At 39.5% G+C, this 25557-nt stretch overlaps 1 protein-coding gene across 4 annotated transcripts in view; it reads left to right on the forward strand.

Annotated features, from left to right (window-relative positions):
* Positions 1-288: 288 nt before the first annotated feature.
* The window catches only part of PRR16 (proline rich 16), a 953840-nt gene continuing 928571 nt past the window's right edge, over positions 289-25557 (forward strand). For all 4 annotated transcript variants that reach the window (XM_045057987.1, XM_045057979.1, XM_045057982.1 and 1 more), the window contains exons 1-2: positions 289-407; positions 3885-3928. The gene's annotated coding sequence lies outside the window, so the exon portion shown is untranslated. The remainder of the gene's footprint in view (positions 408-3884; positions 3929-25557) is intronic.

Raw genomic sequence — 25557 nt, forward strand, 5'->3', positions numbered from 1 at the left:
GATTTTATAATATGTATACATATATCTATAAGTTTAGATTATAAAAAAGTTCTTTGCACATTTCATGGAAAATTTGGACAACTATAAAAAACACTGTAAAAATATCCAGAGATAAGCCCTGCTAGTATTTCAGTGACCCGTCCTTGCCTATTTTTTCAGTTTAGAAATAATTTTCTGTTTAACGTTATATGAAGGCATTGTCAAAGGTCCTAAATAGCGTTCAAAAACATTGCTTTCAATGACTAGCCTGGGTCTCACGATGACGTCATCAGGATTGCGACAGCGGCGGTTCGCTGACGTCAGGCCTCCTGCGTGGACCAAGGCAGCACTGGGAGGATCCCAGCAGCCCTGGCGAGGCTGAGGCACCCCTCGCCTCCGCCCCTGAGACAAAGGACCACGTGGGAAGGGTAAGAGAAGCGGCCGCAGGCTTACCTCGTGGTCCCTGGGGGGCACCCATGGTTTCGGTTTTGTTTCTCCAGTGTTTGCCAGAGAGCAGGAGGCGCGCACCCAGCTACCCCCGCGTGGAAGGGTGCTACCCAGGAGGCTCGCTGGGAGTATCCTCTCATGGAGGTCACTCGGGGAATCTGCAGGGCTCTGCCCCTCGAGATCAGAGAAGGGGGCGGCCTTAGGACAACCAGCACTCAGGTCCGGGCCGATCGCATTTCTGCGTGCAGTGACGCCATCGCCACCGAGCAGAGATCCCAACCAGTGGCTCTGTCCTTCTGCAGAACCACGCCAGCGGCCTCGCGTGGCCGGGTTGCTTGGTTGGCAATTCTGCCAGATTTGGGGCCTCAGTCATGGGCTATGCTGGCCGTGGAGCCTGTTTAACACCAGCCCAGATAGGGAAGTAAATTCTAAACCCCACGCCATCTGCTGAGCATAGGCTTCAGTCCCGCCCATCCAGGAGCTGGTCAGAGAACCCAGGACGCCTTGGAGCCCATCCTACAGCCCTGCTGGGACAGGGAGCCAAGCCAGCAGCCCTTCCCCAGCTGTTGAGAATAGTTTTTGGTCCGGCATTACAGGATAGCCTGAAAAGTAACCGTGGGCAAACTCGGAGAACAGCATATGCTACCAGAGAGCTGGGGAACTCAGACTCTGGGAACTCAGACCAGCTGTGAAGACCAGCCCACAGCCCTACTGGATTGCTGAACACAGCCTTCGTCCTCAGTCAGGCAGGGAGCCCAATCCTGGGCTTAGGCTGTGGCACAGCCACCAAGGGAGCCTGGACAGTGACCCTACCAGATCATATAGCACAATCTCTAGCCCTACCTAATTACACCGATACAGCTGTAGGCTGTTCCTGAGCAGCTGACCAAGCCAGCGAACTTGCCATAGAATGGAGCAGAGCCAGGGACTTATAGGATCAGGAAGCCCAGACTGTGGCCCCTTCCTACTGCAGGGCACAGCCTGTCACTCCATCTGATCACACAGTACACCCTGAGGCCCCGTTCAACCACAGTGCCCTGCCTGTGGCCCTACCTGAATCTGGAGTCCAGCCAGCAGCACCATTCAGTCAAAAAACACATGCCTGAGAACACGTCTGACCAGGAGTGATTGTGGAGTCCAGCTCATAGCTGTGCCAAGTCGCACAGTCCAGCCAGTGGCACTACTCTGCCGGAGTGCACAGCCTGCAACCCCATCTCACCAGGGGTGATTGTACAGTTCAGCTAGTGGCACCATCTGACTGCAGAGCACAGCTAGCAGTTTTGCTGGGCCAGCGAGCCTGCCTAGCAGGCCTCCCTAACTGTAGAGTCCAGCCAAGGCCTGAGAGCATGGGTAGTGTGGCCTCACCCAATTTAAAGACCCTATTATTCTTTATGTGCAGTTGATCCTAGGGGTTTGAACTTCATGGGTTTACCTGTATGCAGACCTTTTTATGGTAAAATATTCTAAATGTACTTGCCTTAAGATTTCCTTAACGTTTTCTTTTATCTATCTTTATTATAAGAATATAGTATATAATATATATAGCATACAAAGTATGTATTAATTGAATGTTTATATTATTGGTCAGGCTTCTGGTCAATAGTAGCCTATTAGCTAAGTTTTTGGGGAGTTAAGAATTATATACAGATTTTCAACTGCTTTGGGGAGCCAGCACCCAGCAGCTCTTGAACCCTGCTCTTGAACCTGCATTGTTCGAGAGTCCAGTTTATATATACATACATACACAAAATTATTCACAAAGTTTAAATATAAAAAGTTAAAGCATTTTTGGAAAACAGTTATTTAATTTGTGAATTTATTTTAAAATTAATTTTCTGATTGGAATTTTTTTCTTCTGATTTAGGCATAAATTTACATTAATAAAATAAACACATACAGGGATTTATATCCAGAATTATTTATTGCACAGTTATTTGCAATAGTCCGTCTGCAAAATGTAAAATTCTCTTGAAAAGAGGAAGAAAGTAAAATAAACCACAGTAAGTTAAACAATGGCTTAATAGGTGGCTCTTTGTTTTTTTTTTCCCAGCTTTATTGAGATAAATTTGACATATAACACTGAGTTTAAGGTATAAACGTGATAATTTAAAATACTTACGTTTGCAGGGCACCTGGATGGCTCAGTTGGTTGAGTGTCAGACTTTGGCTCAGGTCACCATCTCTCCTCAGTTTGAGCCCCACATCCGGCTCCACTGCTGTCAGTGCAGAGCCTGCTTCAGATCCTCTGTCCCCATTCTCTGCCCCTCCCCCACTTGTACTCTCTCAAAAATAAAGAAAATATTTTTAAAAACCCATTAAAATACATATATTTGGAAAATGATGGTCACAGTAAGGTCACTTATCATGTCTGTTACCTCGTTTGGTTACAATTTTCTTGTGCCTGCAGTGAGAACTTTTAAGATTTCTCTTTTAGCAAGTTTATAACTCTTTTCTTTAATGTTCTTTTATTTTCTTTTAAACCTTTAGGAAAAATTTGGTTTTTTTTTTAACGTTTATTTATTTTTGAGAGAGAGAGAGAGACAGAACATGAGCGGGGGAGGGGCAGAGAGAGAGAGGGAGACACAGAATCCGAAGCAGGCTCCAGGCTCTGAGCTGTCAGCACGTAGCCCGATGCAGGGCTTGAACTCACAAACTGTGAGATCGTTACCTGAGCTGAAGTCAGATGCTTAACCAACTGAGCTACTTAGGCTGCCTTAAACTTTTAGGAAAAATTTGAACTTGTCTCCTACTTCACATATATGTGTGTATATATATATATATATATATATACACACACACACACACACATATGTATATATGTATGTATACATATATACACATATATACATGTATATATATGTGTATATATGTGTATATATGTATATGTATATGTGTATATATGTATATATGTATACATATATGTATATATGTACATATATGTATACATACATACATATATACATATGTGCATATATGTATATATACACACACATATTTTGTAAGTACTGATATAGTTTCATGGATACAATGTCCTCTTGAAACATGTTGAAAACTAAAAATATTTTTTTTTTAATTTTTTTTTCAACGTTTATTTATTTTTGGGACAGAGAGAGACAGAGCATGAATGGGGGAGGGGCAGAGAGAGAGGGAGACACAGAATCGGAAACAGGCTCCAGGCTCTGAGCCATCATCAGCCCAGAGCCTGATGCGGGGCTCGAACTCACGGACCGCGAGATCGTGACCTGGCTGAAGTCGGACGCTTAACCGACTGCGCCACCCAGGCGCCCCGAAAACTAAAAATATTTAAAAAATATATTGTCTATACTAATTTAGGGGTTCCTTGAATTTTTTAGCCAGGAAATCATTAGTTGTGAGTCTCCAGAGTGATCTCTTATTTGAACTGCATCATATACTCATGATTTTTTTTATTTTTTGAATTTCTTTATTTACCCTTACAGAACGAAGTCTACATTTGTCCAGACTGGCAGATGAAGTGAGTTCGGTAAGCAATCCATGTCCATTTCTGAATACTTCATGCCTAGATGAAAATGAAGGTGAAGTTTCACATTGTTAATTAATCTTCTGAAACCGAAATCCAGAACTTCCAAAGCCAGAGGTTTATGTGTGGTGGTGGGATGGAGAGGAACTAAGATGTAGGAGTCAAAGTGCTCATATAGTTGGAATAGAGAGCCTTTTCACTGTCCAGAAGAGTTTCTCTGCATGCTTTGTTTGGCAGCCAGCATTTAGGAACATGCAGTCAGTTGTATGCCAAGGGATTATGTGGCTCAGATGCCCCCCAAGTTACCCTAAGGCTAAGAAGTTATTCCCTAGCTTTTAATAAGCTCTACTTAAAATTTTCATTTCAACTGCTTCACTCGTCCTTTAGGGCATTAGTGTGGTTATCCTAGGGTCTCATTCATTCACCCCCTGGTCTTATTCATCTTCTTTCGCCAGGACATTAGAAGGGACATGATGTAGCTCTTTGCCCAAAGTCCCATCTGTGCTGTATCTAGTAGAAATTACAGTTGAAAGTCCAGATGTTTTGACATGTATGTGACATCCTTCCCTAGTTGCCATTATTTATGCTTTATTTTCCCATTTTCCTATTTCTTTCTCACTTTGTGGAGTGATGGGGTTAGGAGATGTCATATTCTTTGTTATAATCACAATGGGGAATTGTAAACATTCAGTCCTTTACAGAATACATCTGCTGAAACTGGAAGATCTAAAGCAATAGCAGTGAAACAACAGCAAAAAACCCCATTTTTTAGCTATGTCAGAGTGTTTTTAGCCATTGATTTCCTAAATGTCTAAAATAATCCAAATTTAGAAGTAGTTTGAAGTGAGAGAATTAATATTTAGTCATATTTACCTTATATACATGACCGTCATTGATTCAATGAATCAATTTTTGAATTTATTTCTATGAAAAATCTTACCAAGTCATCAACATTACAGAATAGTCATAGGTTTAACATATTTACTTATTGAAAATAATACGACCATGTGAAATTGAGAATGTTCAGTCACAGTGCATCTAAGGGTAAATTCATCCTCCTTCCTGATCAGTATGATGGGAGCAATTTCTAACTTAGAGTGTTTTCTTGTTACAGCCAAGTGGTTGTGGAGAATGTACACATGGGATCTTGGGTTTGTTAGCTGAGAAATACAAAGTTCCTCAGTGTTTTAGACCAAGAAGGCGTCTGAGGCAGCTGTTCTTTCAGTAAGCGACTTTGAATATGTGGAATGTCTGCCAGAGTTTCTGGGTGTTTGTGTGTGGGCTGTCATTGAACTAATTGCCCAAACCCCTGACAAGAAGATAGAGTTTTGTTTGAAGATCAGGGAGGGAGGGCGTATCATTCTCTGAAGAGAATGATTAACCAACAGTTTAAACAACAGTTTCTCTCTCCCCGAAGCCCACTTGCAGCTCCTTCCAGGACATTCCATCCTAAACAGACGAAGCATCTTTTCTACTTCTGCTTTGTTTATATATTTTGTAAAATGTTACAAAATTTACCTAAGTAGATTGTAGATAAACCAGAAAATAGAAATTGTTGCAAAGAAAGTGGCCCAAAATTCATCTACCTAGAAATATTTCCTGATGCATATGTAAATATATTTACATGTACTTCTTCTGACCAAAGTGAAATTTACATGTACTTCTTCTGACCAAAGTGAAATCATACTAGAGATACTCTTTGTGACCTGTTTTAACTCACTGATGTATGACTTTTCAACTAAGTTTTGTTTGCTTTGTAACAACATTCATTTATTCATCAAACTCGTATTTAATCAGCATGTATGGCATAGCAGATGTCCTGCTGGGAACAAGAAGACATTGCTAAAGAAGATACAGCTTCTGCCTGAAACATTTAATACTCAAGGTGGAGGAAACATAATTAAATTTTTTTTAAACCCATTTATTTATTTGAGAGAGACAGAACATGAGCAGGGGAGGGGTAGAGAGAGAGGGAGACACAGAATCCGAAGCAGGCTCCAGGCTCCAAGCTATCAGCACAGAACCTGATGTGGGGCTTGAACTCACAAACCATGAGATCATGACCTGAGCTGAAGTCGGATGCTTAACCGACTGAGCCACCCAGGCGCCCCCCCCCCTTTTTTTTCTTTTAATTAGGAATCTTCATTAGATCAATAACCACAATGTAATTTATTACGAGCTAGAATAGAGGCAGAATACAGGTAGGATGTTTCTTCAGACAAGAGTACGTGTACTCTCGAGAGGTTTGAGAAGATTTCTCAGGAGTGCTTGGGCACTCAGTCTTTTTTAAGGCAATTCAGTTTCCTCAGCTCATATTTGTGGGGCTTTCTAATTCGATTGGTCTGCCCTAAAGTGTGGTTGAGTGCATGGGTAGGGGTGTGGTCTCTGATCATCTGTACCTTTTGTGGTAGGCTCTTCCCCTGAAGAGAAAGATAAAGCTGTCACGCACTGTGGCTCAACAGTGTTGCATTGTTATGGGTGCAGAAACCTAGGTTTCCCAGCAAAAGTGCAATTTGAAATCTTGGTGTGGAGAAAGTGAGTAATGGTAATGTTTTATCTGAGAAAAGTCATTCAAAGCACCAATCTGGCCATTTAGGAAAAATTTCTTTTCTTTTATTTATTTTTATTTTTATTTATTTTTATTTTTACATTTATTTATTTTTGAGAGACAGAGCACAAGTGGGGGAAGAGCAGACAGAGAGGGAGACACAGAATCCGAAGCAGGCTCCAGGCTCTGAGCTGTCAACACAGAGCCTGACACGGGGCTTAAACTCACGAACTGTGAGATCATGACCTGGGCCAAAGTCAGATGCTCAACTGACTGAGCCACCCAGGTGTCCCTGGAAAAATTTCTTTTAGCTTTTAGTGGTTTACAGCAGTAACAACTTTTCATTACCAGAACATTATATTTTTAATCATAGAGTCAGAGTGATCCATGAAAAAATTGTAAGCATAAAAATGATTACAGTAGGATAAACTTCTGTTAGTGATGTTGAATGGAATACAGGTCAAAGGTAAACAGGAGTATCCCACCACTTCCAGCTGTTGAAAGAAGTGTGCTGTTATTCTTCACAAGGATGATGCCAATTCCATTGCAATGGTTTTTAGATTGCATTGGATATATTTTATTTTTTTTTAAATTTTTTTTTTCAACTTTTATTTATTTTTGGGACAGAGAGAGAGAGAGCATGAACGGGGGAGGGGCAGAGAGAGAGGGGGTCACAGAATCGGAAGCAGGCTCCAGGCTCTGAGCCATCAGCCCAGAGCCTGACGCGGGGCTCGAACTCACAGACCGCGAGATCGTGACCTGGCTGAAGTCGGACGCTTAACCGACTGCGCCACCCAGGCGCCCCGGATATATTTTAAAGAATGCAATCATATGTGTGAAATGTCAATATTTATAACACAGGACATTGTGTCATTTATGACGAGTTAATTTTATAATGAAAAACAGATGTCATCTTCAAAATGTGTGAGGGCATACATGGGTCTTCTAAATTCTCTTAGAGTGCATGTTTAAAAAAGTATAGTATAGTTGCTACATGAGTAGCTGCTGAAGGCGGAAGAAAGGGGTTGAGCTCTTGATCCGCCAATACCTAGTTCCATGACTCAGGCAAGTTGTTTCATCTAAGCCTTGATTTCTTCATCAGTAAATAAATAGATGGTACCTACTCATGAGGTTTCCATGAAATTTAATGTTTCACTGGAGTGAGTTTACCACAGCAGAGTCAAAGAGAATCACCTTATTGTATTCCTTTAAAAAAAAAATATATATATATGTTTTATAATGTTTATATACTTATGAGAGAAGCAGAGAGAGAGACAGAGGCATGAGGGCAGGGGCAGAGAAAAAGGGAAACATAGAATCCAAAGGAGGCTTCAGGCTCTGAGCTGTCAGCACAGAGCCCGATGCGGGGCTTGAACCCATGAACTGTGAGATCATGACCTGAGCCAAAGTTGGATGCTTAAATGACTGAGCCACCCAGGTGCCCCACGTTGTTGTATTTCTTAAATATATGCAAAAAGTTAAATCTGAGTCCTTATCAAGTCCCAATATCAAGTCCTTTTTCTTTTAAAAAGGTGTTTTTGTTGTTGTTGTTGTTTTGTGGTAGGGTAATGGTATGAAGGGGAGGATTCTTTTTCCTGCAAATTGTATTCAAATTCCAGAAGAAGGGGTGCCTGGGTGGCTCAATCGGTTGAGTGTCTGGCCTTTGATTTTCGCTCAAGTCATGATCTCATCTGGCTCCGTGTTGTGCATGAAGCCTGCTTGGGATTCTCTCTCTCTCACTTTGTCTCTGCCCCTTTCCCACTTGTGTTCTCTCTCTCTCAAAATAAATAAATAAACATTAAAAAAAAAAAAAAGTCCCAGAAGAAGAATATAGTTTTGACAACCTGGACTTCGGGTCTTCAAATTTCAAGCCCACAATAGCACAAAGTATTTCTACTCTTTTCCTGCCAAAATATGCTCAAGTTTCTTTTGATTTGGTTTTCAGAGTTACGACCCTTAAGGATTAGATCCCAAGGTATCCATATGTGTAACCTGCCCCCAAGAGTTCTACCATATCCAGACCTGCTGTGTTGGAGATGAGCATTGGACCTTGCCACTTGTTTAGAGACTGACCTCATCTTTTTATTTTTAGAGAAGGCACACCAGAAACAAGCCTCTTATTCCTCTTCAATCCAACACCATCACCCCCTTCTCCTCTAAGAAAATCTAGCTTAATACCTCTTCCACAAATCTACATTCCTCCCAAAAGCTTGAGGCTTTCTTGAGGGCTCCAGATTTAGATACAGAAGTTTGGCCATCCTATCACAAAGGGTATGTGCAGAAAAGAATTACCATATCAAGTCTGAGACTACTGTCCTTTGAAAGGTCTGTTGGCAAGGTTGGTTCTTGGCCAGCATTTGGAAACTTGGATTCCTGGAGTGTTCCCACCATTCCATAATTAATAAAAGAGTGTCTCACTGTGCTTAATATGTTTGTGGAAACAATAGGGTTTATTCAGAACACCTGCTTTACTTCTGAGAGTCTGGAATTTTGGCAGAGCTAGAGGATGTCTCTGTGACCAGTCTCCACCCAGACCTTGACACTGAGTCTCTCGTGAGCTTCCCAGGTAGACAGCACATGGCGTTGCCACAATTTGATGCTGGAGGAATTAAGTCCTGTGTGACTCTACTGGAGAACTCTTGCAAGCTTGTGCCTGGTTTCCTTTGGCCTTGGCGTATGTGTCTTTTCCCTTGGCTGATTTTGTTTTTTATCTTTTGTTTTAATAAGTATCAGGCATGCAAACAAGTATCTGTTGAGTCCTGTGAGACTCCCTAGAAGTCTGAAAAATATATAGCTGAAAAAAATATAAAGCTGAAAAATATAACGGTGTGATCTTGGGGATAACCTATACAAGGAGGAATAGGAAAAAACACATTTTAGTATTTCCTGGAATTTTAATACCAGTAACAACAGTAAAACCAAGGCAAAATTCTTATCTTAATTTCAGAAAGTTAAATGAAATGCCAAGGGTCATTACACTAAAGGAAGTCTTCCCAAAGGAGACGACCTTTGGTAATTCCCTCAGTCCTAATGGTTAGCTGTTACAGTGTAGTTAGGGAAGGTTTCCCAGAAAAGGGAACTCTTGAGTCCAGCCTTACGTCTTTTTAGAGATGACCTCTCTTTTTATGCAGTCACAGAATACTAAGACCATGTCCATAGAATTCTAATTAAACCTGAAATCCTACTTTTGCTGTAGAGGCTATCCAGATGGAAAGATAGTGTAAGAATGCTTTTAAAAAGTCCTCTTGATTTTTCTTTTTGATATTACTGGAGTTATTTGCTGTTTTAAATATTTTGCTGAAAATCGTGTGTGTGTGTGTGTTTGTGTGTGTGTGTGTGTGTGTGTGTGTGTGTGTGTGTGTGTGTGTTTATGTTTGTGTGTCTCGAAGCTTCAGGAATGGGCACAGTTATAGAAATCCACTGAATAAATAAAGAGTGAAAAATTGTAAAGACAGGTGGGATGTTGTTGAATCTGTGTTGTGTTTTGCTAACAAGCATATCATACTTTCCAAAACTAATACCAATCACAGCTGAAAACCCGTGATTAGATATATGGGAAGCTTATCCAATTGCATTTGATCTCTTAGTCTCAGTGGATGAGCTTTTCGCTACATTTTGTTTTTCACCTGTGCATATTGATATAAAATATTAAGCTTTAGGGTGGAAAAATGTGGACAAAATGAATTTCTGCCCTTAGAGAGCAACCCAGTTTTCTTGGTCATTTTTAGGAAGCATTATTTTGTTCCCAGCTATTTCTTCAAAAACCTGTATTTGTATTTCAAAACAACAATTAAATCAAACAAGCAAAATTAAACATATATTCCCAGCACAAAATATTATTGTTTAAATATCAGTCATAGAGCTCTTCCAAGGTGGTAAAAGATTCTCGATGTTCATAGCCAGTGGCTCAGAAATGATTCAGTGTGTAGGAAAAATTATACTGAAAATTAAAAAAAAAAAAGAAAAGAAAAAAAGATTTGATGTACTTGAGTTTTTAAAATCTACAGTATAGTCACACTTAAAAGCAACAATACCCCTTATCATCCTTGTTCTGCAAAAATCATCATTTTAATCCTTGTCGTGCCTTTGCATATTGTACTAATTCTTGCACTTGAATCCCTCGTGGTCACAGACTCTCAGATTTTGCTTTCCTTCAAGGCCAGCTATGAAGTACCTCTCGTGCTCCTTGTCATTCTTGCACATTTAATTGTCTTTCCTTTCTTTTTTTCCCCTTTTTTTTAGCCAGAAGCTAGTTTAATGTTGGTGATGCCTCATAATTATGGTTTTGGTTTTAGAAGAGATGAGTGGAGGCTCTGTTTTCTGTTGACTTTCCTAGTTATTTTTTTTTCTTTCATCTTTTCATTTGAGTGTAGTTGACATGCGATGTTATATTAGTTTCAAGTATATGACATAGTGATTCGACAGGCTGATACATTATGCTGTGTCACCACATACGTAGCTACCATCTCTTGGCATGCAGTGCTATTACCATAACATTGACTACATACATTCCTTATACTGTGCCTTTTATTCCTGAGACTTATTCATTCTATAACTGGAAGCCTGTACCTCCCTCTCCCCTTCCTCCATTTTGCCCATCCCTCTCTCCCCTCTGGCACCCACCAGATTTAGTTTTTTTATGCAAGAGCACCTCTTGTGTTCCCTCTATGCATCTGAACTTTGTAGAAATCTTTTTAACTGAGGGTCTTTTTTTCTATGCAAAATAGAAATGAAGCTACTTATCATTATACTTTTCAAAGAATATATACAAACAAATATAATACTAAAATTAAAAAAAATGTTTATTTTTTGAGAGAGAGAGAGAGAGAGAGAGAGAAAAGCACGAGTGGGGGAGGGGCCGAAAGAGAGAGAGAGAGAGAGGGAGACACAGAATCTGAAGTAGGCTTCAGGTTCCAAGCTGTCAGCACAGAGCCCAATATGGGGTTTGAACTCACAGAATGCGAGATCATGACCTGAGCTGAAGTCGAAGGGAGATGCTTAATTGAGCCACCCAGGCACCCTACAAACAAATATAGTATTAATTGATGTTATATAATCACTGTTTAGAAATTTTTTCCTTGTTTTTTGGTTTGGGTAGGAGTAGCTCTAGCTAACTCTACTCTGTCTTAGATTTTTTTACTTTGTGAATAACCAAAGGGCTTTGTTTTCGGTTGCTAATGTTAATTTTAGGACAGCACCCTCCTAGCCAATCTTATGGACCTGACTCACCCCTTCTAGCTGGTGCTTTGTTTTTTATGTTTATTTATTTATTCTTAAATATCCAGATGGCAGGCAGAGGCCACCAGAGGTATTGGGCTGTGGTCTACCACGTAGATTGTTGTCTCTCTTCACTGGGGTATTAAGGGCTCCCCATAGCACTCCTGATGTCTCCTCTATCCACCATACAGGGAATATGAACCGCAGTGACAATCACCCACCTCTCACAGATGCTCCTCTGTTCTCCTCATAGGATGACTTAACATCAGTGAGAACTTCCCCAGTGAAGAGTGGTCTCTTTTCCTCAATGTTAACCCTCTGCTGCCATCATGTCTTTAATTATTATTTCTTTTTATTTTTAAATTTACATCCAAGTTGGTTAGCATATAGTGCAATAATGATTTTAGGAATAGAATCCAGTGATTCGTTCCTTACGTGTAACACCTAGTGCTTATCCTAACAAGCGTCTTCCTCAGTGCCGTTTACCCATTTAGCCCGTCCCCCCACCCACAATCCTTCCAGCAACCTTCAGTTTGTTTTCTGTAAGAGTCTCTTATGTTTTGTCCTCCTCCCTGTTTTATATTATTTTTGCTTCACTTCCCCATGCTCATCTTGTTTTGCATCTTTTTAATGAAAAAAAGTTTACAAATTTTTAAAATATTTGTTTTTGAGAGAGAGAGAGAGAGAGACAGAGCGTGAGCAGGGGAGAGGCAGAGAGAGAGGGAGACACAATCTGAAGCAGGCTTCAGGCTCTGAGCTGTTGGCACGGAGCCCAATGCGGAACTCGAACCCACAAACCGTGAGATCATGACCTGGGCCAAAGTTGGTTGCTTAACTAGCTGAACCACCCAGGTGCCCCTTAATTTTTTTTTTTTTAATGTTTATATATTTTTGAGAGAGCAAGAGACATAGAGTGCAAGCAGGAGAAGGGCAGAGAGAGAGGGAGACAGAATCTGAAGCAGGCTCCAGGCTCTGAGCTGTCAGCACACAGCCTGATGCGGGGCTCAAATCCACCAAGGGTGATATCATGGCCTCAGCCAAAGTCCAGCGCCCAACCGACTGAGCCACCTGGGCGCCCTGTTTTGTATCTTACATTCCACAGATGAGTAAAGTCATATGGTATTTGTCTTTGTCTGACTGACTAATTTTGCTTAGCATAATACCCTCTAGTTCCATCCATGTTGTTGAAATCCTCTGCCTCCATCTTTGATGTGAATATGCTGAGGAAGCTACCTTAGATACCTACTCCTGAAGTAGGGTTAACTTTTACTGATCAAATTTTACCCCATTCTTTTTAGAATAGTCTTCTTCCTAATGTTGCATCCACAGGACTCCTGAAACAGAACGCTATGGGCACCAGTGACAGTCACAACAAAGTTTATTGCACTGAGAGGCAAGGCCAACCAATTGGGACCGACACTCTTGACCAGAGTGTGGTTTCGAACAGCCAGGGTACAGAGTTTTTATATAGCTGACCACATTGTCTTATCATCACCTGGGAAAAGAACAAAAGAATAGTTCCCAGATGGGGGTGGAAACAGTTCAGACGTGCCCTTGCCCCAATCCAATCAAACACTAATCCAGTTGATTTTCCTTGAACTTTTGTTCCCTTGGTTGATAGGAGAAGGCCGTAGTCTCTTAACCTATAGTGTTAAAACAAAGCTGTTATTTCTTAAGGCTACAGGTTAGCCCTACACTACAATGTAACCCTTACACTAAGCCACCTTCTTGTGACCCTGTCACTCTCCTCACTGCTGCTTTCATCTTTTTTTGTTGCTAAACTTCTGGAATGAATATTTTCTATTAATTGCTTCCATTTCATTACCAGTCTTTTTTTTCTTGTTTGTAAATGTCCTGATTTCTGTTGTTTAATGAGAGTCTCCAGTGATTTTCCAGTCACCAAATTCAGTGGCCCTGGCCTCCCAGTTATCTAACATTATATTTTGTGCTTTACTATGCTCATTTTTGTCTTTGGTTTCAGTTTTTCCTCCTGCTGGTGAACTTTAATGACTCTCTTAAGCTTCAGATACTGCTATTCTCTGTATATATTCACCCCTTGGAGAAATTACTGATAGGCTTAACTTTCAATGCTATCTCTATGTTTCATTTAGCTCCTGATAACTATCTTCAGTCCTGCCCTCTAACCTGGCAAGCAGGCCCAGAACTTTGTGCAGATAAACACACAGTAAATATACACTGGGTATATACTGAGTGACTGTAAAGGTGAACACAGCATGAACTTTTATATAAATGCTTTTAAGAAAGGCAATTTTTAGTGCCTAAGTGGAGAAAACTTGAACCAAAGAATTGTATTTGAAATTAAAAATACGTTGTTCTGAGTTGCCTGGGTGGCTCAGTCGGTTAAGTATCTGACTTCAGCTCAGGTCATCATCGACTTTGGCTCAGGTCGTGATCTTGCAGTTCGTGAGTTCAAGCCTCACATCAGGCTCTATGCTAACAGTTGAGCCTGGAGCCTGTTTCAGATTCTGTGTCTCCCTGTTTCTGTGCCCCTTCCCCACTTGTGCTCTGTCTCTGTCTCTCTCAAAAAATTAATAGACATTAAAAAAATAAATTTTTCTTCCAACTTCCTCAGAGAAAGACAAAGGGGATTTTCTTTGTCCTAACATGCATGACTTTCCCTTTCATATTGTGTTGACCCAAGGGCCAAATGAAATTGAGCAGCGTACTTTGATTAGAGTCAGCCATTTCTAAGTAGTAATGAAAAATCTTCAAGTTTGACTTGAATTAATTCCAGGAATGGGTAAGAGTAATGCAGGGAGGGCTATTACAATTATTTTTTTTATAAGACTTTTTAAAAAACTTCCATTAAAGACATCAGGTTTCAAAATAAGTTTTTCTTTAGTGATGATTGTCTCTGAAGATTTGAAGTTTATATTATGTTGAAAGTGAAGAAATGCATTAGATACCAAAAATGTACACTTTACTTTAAAGAGCTAGAGAGTTTTAAACTTTAAAATGTTTCCTTTGTCTTAGGAATTGTACAGTTTATGTTTATTTTTGCTGCTCTGTAGTAGACTCTGGGTCTGGAGTTCTGTCTTGTCCATCAAAAGAGCGGGACGCAGGATTGAAAATGCGAGAGAGAGCTGTTGTATGGGAGGAGACAAGAGCCCCAAGTAAGGGTCCTTGCTCCGTTTTTATTAGGATCAGAAGGCTTACAAGCATAATGGGTGTGTACAGAGAGACAATGAAACCGTGAACATAAATTCATGGGCATGAGGGATAGGGATTTGGGAGATAGGTGGTGTTAGGAGTTTGGGTCAATACAAAACAAGATTCTGGTGCTGGGTGGAAGGTTGTTTACAGCAAACATGAAGCCCTACCTCTGTTTACCTACACTGGCTTAGGAGACAGGAAAGAGAACGTGCTACCTCAGGGTCAACAAGGCATCTTTTGCCTAATTAGCTCTGTTCTGGGCAACTCCCCCCGCCTCCCCCTGCTGTGGTCCATAGCCCTATTTACCCGTTTGCCTAATTTGATCCTTCCTTCCTGTGAAAGCAGCTTTCTTCTATTGTCCTATACCTTTGTCCTATACTGGGGGGCCTTTGCCCCATTTACCTAATCTTATTTACCTAATGTTGTTTACCCAAACTTGGGTGTGTTCATCCTATGGCTTTCTAATTCTTTATGCCTTGTTAACCTATCAGTGCAGGCTCAGGGAATTCCTAAGCTTATTCCCCATACTGCTTGTGTTTCTTTAGTCTGAGAATTCATGTATCCTGAGCACTTGTTTCCTCGTGAGTTTCACAACTTTAAAATGTGAGGTTATTTCTGAGTAGCTTGTTTTTTGTTTTTCTGTGAAAATTCCTTGTGGCCTGGATTTGGGGAGTTTCTTTTCAGAATGGTCCCGCCTTTGCCTCTGTCAGACACATCAGGGGTAGTGCCAGGTTTCCATTAAGTTTTTGGTGTAGAGTTTTCTGCACCTCTAAGGAATTGTATGTTTGGGCTCTAAACATACAGAGCCCAAGGGGCAGGCCTGGGCTTTCAGTTTCCTGCCAGAGTCTTTATTTTCTTAACCCAGAGAAAAGCTCTTCTCTTTCTCTCCTTGGTTTGCTTGGGTGGCATTCTTCACATGCCCTCCCCCCCCCCCCCCCCCCCACCTCATGGTAGTGATGGTTCCTGGCTTCTCCTGGCTTCCAGCTGTAGGAACATTGCACATCCTCCTCACATTCTTATCTTTTCTCTCACTCTGCGTGGATGTTAACATCAGCCCCTCTGACTGCTGGATTTTATCTCTATCCCTCACCCTGGAAGTGGAGAATTTCCCTGATTATTTTGGTGAAGGGGCTGTCAGGGAGAAGTACTATCATACATGGTAGATTTATTATTTTACTCTTTGAAACATTATGAAAAATATCAGATGTCTTTAACCACACTGAGCAGATAATCATTCTGTTGATCTCAGCCAGTGTGGGATCTCAATAGTTATGAAAAATCTCATGTCTGGGCAGTAAGATGATAAAGCATGGGATACTTATTCATAGATTTCTTTGACTTTGTATGTACTTTCTCATTTCTCAGACTGCAGTTAATATTCTAAGCATTCAAGGGGTACCTGGATAGCTCAGTCGGTTAAGCATCTGACTTTGGCTCGGGTCATGATCTTGTGGTCCGTGAGTTTGAGCCCCACATTGGGCTCTGTGCTGACAGTTCAGAACCTGGAGCCTGCTTCAGATTCTGTGTTTCCCTCTCTCCCTGCACTTCCCCGACTTGCTCTCTGTCTTTTCTCTCTCTCTGTCTCTCTGTCTCTCTCTCTTTCTCTCAAAAATAAATAAACATCAAAGAAAAATTCTAAGCATTCAAATTATGAGTCGATAGTAGTTAGAAGCCAGAAACATACCTAAGGATAACCCTGTAGGAACAGAATCTGACTTTGAAAAACCAGAAACAATTAGGAAAAGTGTACATCCTTTAGGCGGGGTGATGAATTTAGGGCTTTTGTTCATGAGCACCATTATGTATTACTATTAAAGTCCTTGGCTAAGGAACCAGATGACAGGGTTGAATTCTGGCTCTCTATTTTATAAATCCTGTGACCCCAGGTAATTAACTTTATGCTTCAGTGACTCATCTGTAAGATGGGAATTGCATTGCGACCCCCCAAAAGTGGTTGTGAGATGTAAGGAAATTAATGCAAAACTACTAAGAGCGCCTGATAAAAGCAGACAGTGTGGTAGTAGCTAATATCTTGATGACAGTAAGGAGGAGGATGATTTTCTAAGGCAGATTTCATAAACCTAAAGGCATTCCAATTTAACTGCTTTTAAAACACAATGGAGGCAAACAAAGCCCTTCTGTGAACTGATTAGTCAGTGTTTATGATCTAACTAGTTTATGACCTCTGTAATGGACAGATATACAATTTTAATAGAGAGCCATTATAGGAGATGATTGTTGAATTAACACCACATAAAACCAAACCCAGCAAATTTAGGAATAGTAGTACCCTTATAAATAGCATGTCTTATCAACCAATAGATTTTTATTGTGTATTGAATATATTCCTACTATTTAGTTGGGTTAATTATTCAAATGAAAGAATGAAGCCAAAGTGGTCAGTTTAGTCATTCCTTTTTGGAGCCCCAAACTGGCCATGGCCACATGTCACATGGAGGGTTTGTCCATGGCTCTTTCTGTGTATCGGGGAAATACAATTAAAAACAAAATCTTCTCCCACCCCAGGAATCCTTTCCACAAAGGTAGTAGAGACAGAAAACATTCTAAGAATTTTTTATTTTATTTTAGCATGAGCGAGGGAGAGGAGCAGAGAGAAAGAGAGAGAGAGAGAGAGAGAGAGAGAGAGAGAGAGAGAGAGAGAGAAAATCTTAAGTAGGCTCCATGCTCAGCATGGAGGCTGGCCTGGAGCTCCATCCCATGACCCTCGGATCATGACCTGAGCCAAAAATCAAAAGCCAGATGGTCAACTGACTGAGCCATCCAGGCACCCCAAGAAAACACTTTTATTATTGAAAGAGCATTAAACTAGAATGTGAGCACATTACAGGCAATCCAGTAACAGATTACAAAAGATGGAAAGAAATCTTACCCTTTTTGCCATGCCATGCAGAGATGACCTATTATATATATGTTTGCAAGATAAACACTAGTCCCCAAGACAGAGGACTTTACAGCACCATTTTTCACTCATAGTTCATCCTTTCTTCACCTATTAGTTGAGGTGACCATCTGTGCTAGCTAATTAGTTTTATCTACAGAAAAACCAGACTTCTTGTCTATTACAAGAGGTAGTTTTGCAGGGGAGCAAGGCATCTACCAAAAGTAGACTTCTCCTCTCTCCCAGACACTAGGATCTAGAGGTGCTATCTTCCTTGATGTTTGCATTTCAAGGAGATTGCTTCCAGGTCCAGGAGACAGATATTCCTGGGTTAGAAAGCTGACACAAGGGTTTGCATACATTTCAAAGAGAGGAGCAAGTACTTACAATGACAAGTCCTAGTTAAATTCTTGGAGAAAAGGGGGGAAGAGGAGATTTCTTCTCTTATTTGCAATAGGAAAAAGTAAGTCTCTTATTTTCCTATTTGTATGTGTACTCTTCACATGCATCATCTGAATAAGGTCTGGTTCCAGTTTACAGCTGAGTTGCTGAGGTACAGATAAGTTTATTACCTAATCAACAGTTGATGGTTAAAACTAAGGTTATATTTAAATCTTTAAATTGGCAGTGGTAGGGAAGTTCTGATTTAATTTTTTCTTTTTTTGCATTGTTAAAATATGATACGTATTTAATGGTACGTCTTCGAAAAGAAATGAGGAAACTCCAGATTACCTTTCATATTATTTAAAACTCTTTTATTACAAGAACCTTGGGGGAGAAACTCTTGCCTATTTTAATTTAAAGAGAATTGCTCATTAATTCTTTCAATATGCAGACCATTTACTGTGTTAAATCAGCCTGATGTTAGAAATGTTTAATTGTGAACCAGAATCAGATTAGTGATATTTTATCCTATTAAAAGTTTTTCAAATGTTCTCACCAACTGTGAATTTTAGATCAACTAAATGATCTGAAAGGAAGAGAAAGCAGGGGGAGTAAATCCTGTGAACAATACCCTTTATGAGCTTGATAGGAGCCTGAGGCTAAAGATAAGGAATGAAGGGTCTCAGTGTGTGATGATAGTGTTGTTGGGACGGAGGGGGTGGTCAGGAGGATGCTGTGGGCCTTAGGACTTGACATTCTTTTTGCCCTCATTTCTTATTTTCTGTTTTAGGAGGTAATCTGCTTTTAGTTTCTGCTAAGATGCGATGAGGTTGAATTCAGTGACTGATTTATGGAATCAAGGTTCAAATGGACTCCCTGATTACTCTCTTTTTTAAGTCTGACATTTTATTACATGGGCAGTAACCTTGGCCTGTGTGCTGTTTTAATTCAGGGTCTTATCTCACAGAAACCTTCGCTCTGGACAAAGTGAAAACATTTGTTTGGAATAAACAGTTTTCTCTTCTGCTCCAGTTTTTTTTTTTTTTTATAGCTTTTATGACATTTTTAAGGCCCTATTTTTTACAGACATCAGGCAGTTCAATTTGAAAGTGGCTTTAGTGACCCACAGATATGTTTTGCATCACTGCTGAGCTTAGGGTATAGGCACTTTCCTAGCTTAGCAGATAGTCTTGCATCTGGATTCAGTTTGGTTAGAGACTTGGGAACTCTAGACCTATTTTTATAGCTTAAAACATTTGATGACCTTTTGAAGAGTGTCTTTTCGAAAAAAAAAAAAGTAATGATTAGTGATTCAAAAGTGTAAAGCCGAAAGCCTGAAGTATGCTTTATGTCGTCTAGCTTACAGGTAGGTTGGAGACTATAATTATTCATCTCTTGGCCTAGCGAGAGTCAAAGAACAGCAGCAGCAGCTTTATTAGTGTTCAAGCTGGAATGAAACATGAAGTTTGGATCCAAAGACAAGACGTGACCCCTACTACTTTTTCTTCTTCACGTCCAAGTCTAGGTCTTGTGACTTGCTTGTGTGGCAAGCTGGCTGTACTCTATATGAAGGAACCAATGAGGGTAGAATAGAAATTGTTTGCTGACTGTGTTTCTTCTGTGGAGGTTGGAGGGTGGTGGGGACCCACATCATGGGAGTCACTGGTCTCCCTCAATGCAAAAACTGTTGAAGGCACACCACTTGTAGGGGAAATAGAACTCACAATCCTAGTCTTTTAGCATATGCAGGGCTTGTATGATAGATTTTCTTTCTTTTTGAAAAATACTCTATTAAATTTAGGTTGAAGGAGAATTGGGTTAGGATTTGAATTAATCAGTTTAGCTGTTCCCCAGCTTTTTTTTTTTTTTTTTTTTTTTTTTTTTTTTTTTTTTTAGTCACCCTTAACGATTGCCCTTCAATTCAGCCATGAGTGAAAACCACATCTCCATTTTTCCTGACCTCTGTGCCGGGAACAGAAACTTTATTTATACCTCTTATTCCTTTGTGTAAAGAATTTATTTGAAGAGTGATATATTTCAAAGAAGAAATGACCCTTTTCCAGCTCTGTTGTAGACACAGTAACCATTGCTCCTAATTACTGTTTTATTCCTATGTTAAAAAAATGCACTGTGCCCAATTCTTGGTGACGCTGGCAACTTTGAGACTGGGGCTTGAGATTTGGGGAAAAGTAGCCAGATCAAGAGAGATAGGAAGCTAGCTAGGTCAAGATGAACACTTATGAAACATTCGTTTTTCCCTTTCAGGAGAATAATGTTCATTTTTCCATCAAGACATATATTTATTCTGCAAGTCTTAAACTACACATACACAGGTGTGGAAATAATGGATGAGTCAGCTAGCCACCTAACTAGTATAAATTCTAGGACTTGAAAAAGCTTCTCTTTCTGCCCACTTGAGCAACCTGAGACTAACATCTGAATTTTTTTCCTAAGGTGTTTCTCTTGTAAAAATGCAACTACACTTTGGGTAGATAATTTACTAGGATTATCACAAATTTACACCTTGTTTTAAAGAAGTTTATTATAATGTCCTGAGGATTTATTTTGATGGGATGGAGGTAGAAAGAATTTGAGGTCCCTTGGTTTCTAGAAAGAAGGTGGTAATGACTTAGTTTGTGGGGCAGGAAGGTCTGAAACCGTGCTTGGCCCTTCTCACTGGTTTGCAGAAGACTATTTTTGCTCTCGAATCTTTAACACATGCCAGGCACTCAGCCATGTCAATGAGTTTTGATGCTGATAAACTTAAGTGACAAACCACTTTCCATAAGATCAGAATTGTAAAACTAGAACAAATCTAGTATTTTCTTTTTTAGGTTTATAAACTTTCCCTTCAAAGTCTTATGATGTGATTAAATTTGCTTATTGCTTAAAAACTCATATAGACTACATATTGCTTACACAGGTTATCAGAATGAATGTCTAGCTTCTTTTTATATGATTAAATACCCTAAGGCCTTTCTTTCACATGGCTAGTGGGAAAAAGGGTCTTCAGACGAATGCATTACCAGGATATAGGTGCCTCAGCTCATTTTGCCTAAATTAAACTGCGTCTTCCCCTCCAATCCTGCCTACTCCTGTGTTTTCAGTCTTTATAAGTAGCTCTGCAGTCTTTCTATTCATCCTAACCATCCGTCTGGCTAGACTCTTTCCTTTTCTACTTCCTTTATTTAATTCATAATTTAACAGGTTCCAGCAATGCTCTATATTTTATGTACTTTAATAAATGCAAAAAGGAATTTTTTTAATAAAAGAATTAAACCATATACAGTGTGTAAAGCAAAAAGTGAAAGTTTCTGGCCTTCCCCTTTGTTTCCTTGGATTCTAAAGAGTCATGCAAAATGTGTCTCAGAACTGTGTGCCTCAGAGCAGGGAGCCTAGGTGTGCCCAGTGTGGGCTGAAGTGAGGCCTGGTCACCTTGCACACATGACCTGGGTGGAAATGGCCTATGTCAAAGCCTGTGTGGAAATGGCCAAGGCAGCAATCACTGTAGGAAGAAGTGGTGTTGAGGTGTGCACAAGAGGTGTCTGAGACAATATCCTTAGAGATTTTTATCAGCTTTCTGTATACGTATAGTCATGCATTTTTTAATTTTAATTTTTAATTTTTTAAAAAAATATTTAGATTCAAGTTAGTTAACATATAGTGTAGTATTGGTTTCAGGAGTGGAATTTAGTGATTCATCTCTTACATATAACACCTAATGCTCATCCCAACAAGTGTGCTCCTCAGTGCCCATCACCCATTTAGCCCATCCCCCCCCACCTCACCTCCAGCAACCCTCAGTTTGTTCTCTACATTTAAGATTCTCTTATGGTTTGCCTCCCTTTCTGTTTTTATCTTATTTAATTTTTCCTTCCCTTCCCCTATGTTCACCTGTTTTGTTTCTTAAATTCCACATATGAGTGAAATTATAGGATATTTGTCTTTCGCTGACTTATTTCACTTACACTCCAGTTCCATCTATGTTGTTGCACATGGCAAGATTTCATTCTTTTTGATCTCTGAGTAATATTCCATTGTAAATATATATATATTTATATACACACACACACACACATATATATATATATATATATTATATATATATATATATATACACACCACATCTTCTTTATCCATTCATCAGCCGATGGACATTTGGGCTATTTCCATAATTTGGCTATTGTTGATAGGGCTGCTGTAAACATTGGGGTGCATGTATCCCTTCAAATAAACACTTTGTATCCATTGGATAAATACCTAGTAGTGCAATTGCTGGGTGGTAGAGTAGTTCTATTTTTAAATTTTTGAGGAACCTCCATACTGTTTTCCAGGGTGGCTGCACTGGTTTGCATTCCCACCAGCAGTGCAAAAGAGTTCCCCTTTCTCCTCATCCTCACCAACATCTGTTGTTTCCTGAGTTGTTAATTTTAGCCATTCTGAAAGGCATGAGGGGGTATCTCATCATGGTATTGATTTGTATTTCCTTGATGACAAGTGCAGTTGAAGATCTTTTCATGGACCTGTTAGCCATCTGGATGTCTTCTTTGAAAAAGCATCTGTTCATGTCCTCTGCTCATTTCTTCACTGGATTATTTGTTTTTTTGGTGTTGAGTTCAATAAGTTCTTTATAGATTTTGGATACTAACCCTTTATCTAATATGTCATTTGCAAATATCTTCTCCCATTCTGTTGGTTGCCTTTTAGTTTTGTTGATTGTTTGCTTTACTGTGCAGAAGCTTTTTATCTTGATGAGGTCTTAGTAGTTCATTTTTGCTTTTGTTTCCCTTGCCTCTGGAGACATGTCTAGTAAGAAGTTGCTGCAACTGAGGTGAAGGAGGTTGTTGCCTGTTTTCTCCTCTACGGTTTTAATGGTTTCCTGTCTCACATTCAGGTCTTTAATTCGTTTTGAATTTATTTTTGTGTATTGTGTAAGAAAGTGATCCAGTTTTGTTCTTATGTTTATTGCCGTCCAGTTTTTCCAACACCATTTCCAGAAGACACTTTTTTTCCCATTGGATAGTCTTTCCTCCTTTGTATTTGTCAAAGATTAGTTGGCCTATGTTTCTGGGTCTATTTCTGGGTTCTCTATTCTGTTCCTTTGATGTATGTGTCTGTTTTTGTGCCAGTACCATACTGCCTTGATGATTACAGCTTTGTAATACAGCTTGAAGTCCAGAATTACGATGCCTCCAGCTTTGGTTTTCTTTTTCAAACTTACTTTGGTTAGTCGGGGCTTTTCTGGTTCCATAGAAATTTTAGAATTGTTTGTTCTAGCTGTATAAAAACTGCTTTTATTTTGATAGGGATTGCATTGGATATGCTGATTGCTTTGGGTAGTATTGACATTTTAACAATATTTGTTCTATCACTCCATAAGCATGAAATGTGTTTCCATTTCTTTGTGTCTTTTTCAGTTTCTTTCATAAGCTTTCTATAGTTTTCAGTGTACATATCTTCTACTTCTTTGATTAGGTTTTTTCCTAGGTATCTCATGGTTTTTGGTGCACTTGTAAATGGGATCGATTCCTTGATTTCTCTTTCTTCTGGTTCATTATTGGTGTATGGAAATGCAACCGATGTCTGTATGTTGATTTTATATCCTGCAACTTTGCTGAATTGATGTACCAATTCTAGCAGTTTTTTGGGGTTTTTTGGGAGTCTTTTGGGTTTTCCATGTAGAGTATCATGTAATCTGTTAAGAGTAAAGGTTTGACTTCTTCCTTGCCAATTTGTATGCCTTTTATTTCTTTTTATTTTATGATTGCTGAGGCTAGGATTTCCGGTACTATGTTTAACACCAGTGGTGAGAGTGAACATTTCTGTCATGTTCCTGATATTAGGGGGAAAGCTCTCAGCTTTTCCCCATTGAAGATGATGTTAGCTGTGGGTCTTTTATATATGGCCTCTAGGATGTTGAGGTATGCTCCTTCTATACCAACTTTTTTGAGGGTTTTTATCAAGAAAGGATAATGTATTTTGTCAAATGCTTTTTCTGAATTTATTGAGAGGATTATGTGATTCTTATTCTTTCTTTTACTAATGTGGTGTATCTTGTTGATTGATTTGTGGATATTGAACCAGCCCTGTAGCCCAGGACTAAATCCCATTTAATCATGGTGAATAATTCTTTTAATTTATTGTTGGATTTGATTTGCGAGTATCTTGTTGAGAAGTTTTGCATCCATGTTCATCAAGGAAATTAGTCTATATGTAGTTCTTTTTAGTGGGGTCTTTGTTTGGTTTTGGAATCAAGGAAATGGTGGCTTCATAGAATGAGTTTGGGTTTTCCTTTCATTTCTCTTTTTTGGAACAGCTTCAAAAGAATGGGTATTAATTCTTCTTTAAATGTTTTGTAGAATTCCCCTGGAAAGCCATCCAGCGCTGGACTCGTGTTTGTTAGGAGATTTTTGATTACTGATTCAATTTCTTTACTGGTTATAGGTCTGTTCAGATTTTCTATTTCTTTCTGTTTCAGTTTTGGTTGTTTATGTGTTTCTAAGAATTTATCCATTTCTTCCAGATTTCCCATTTTGTTGGTGTATAATTGCTCATAATCTCTTATTATTGTTTGTATTTCTGTGGTGTTAGTTGTGATCACTCCTCCTTCATTCATGATTTCATTTATTTTGGTCCTTTCCTTTTTCTTTTTGGAAAGGGAAGGGGTTAGGGGTTTATCAATTTTGTTCCTTCTTTCAAAGAACCCGTTCCTAGTTTCATTGATCTGTTCTACTGTCAAGGAGTAAGGGGGGAAAAAGTCCTTAACCTACAAGGGAAGACAGATCAGGTTTGCAGCAGATCTGTCCACAGAAACTTGGCAGGCCAGAAAGGAGTGGCAGGATATATTCAATGTGCTGAATGGGAAAAATATGCAGACCAGAATACTCTATCCAGCAAGGCTGTCATTCAGAATAGAAGGAGAGATAAAGAGTTTCCCAGACAAACAGAAACTGTCCACTAAACCAGTCCTGCCTTAAAAGAAATTTTAAGAGGGAGGGGAGAAAAAGCAAAACCAAAAAAGACCCAAGGCAGCAAAGACCAGAAAGGACCAGAGAACATCACCAGAATCACCAACTCTACAGGTAATAACAATGGCACTAAATTCATGTCTTTCAATAATCACTCATTGTAAATGGACTAAATGCTCCAATAAAAAGATATAGAGTATCAGAATGGATAAAAAACAAGATCCATTTATATGCCACCTACAAGAGACTCATTTTAGACCTACAGACATCTGCAGATTGAAAGTGAGGGGATGGAGAACCATCCAGCACACTAATGTATGTGGAAAGAAAGCTGGAGTAGCCATACTTATATCAAACAAACTAGATTTTTATTTTATTTTATTTTATTTATTTTATTTTATTATTTTTTTAATGTTTATTTGTATTTTGAGAGAGAGATTGA

This window comes from Felis catus, chromosome A1, assembly GCF_018350175.1.
Source record: "Felis catus isolate Fca126 chromosome A1, F.catus_Fca126_mat1.0, whole genome shotgun sequence".
In the NCBI taxonomy this organism is placed as follows: domain Eukaryota; kingdom Metazoa; phylum Chordata; class Mammalia; order Carnivora; family Felidae; genus Felis; species Felis catus.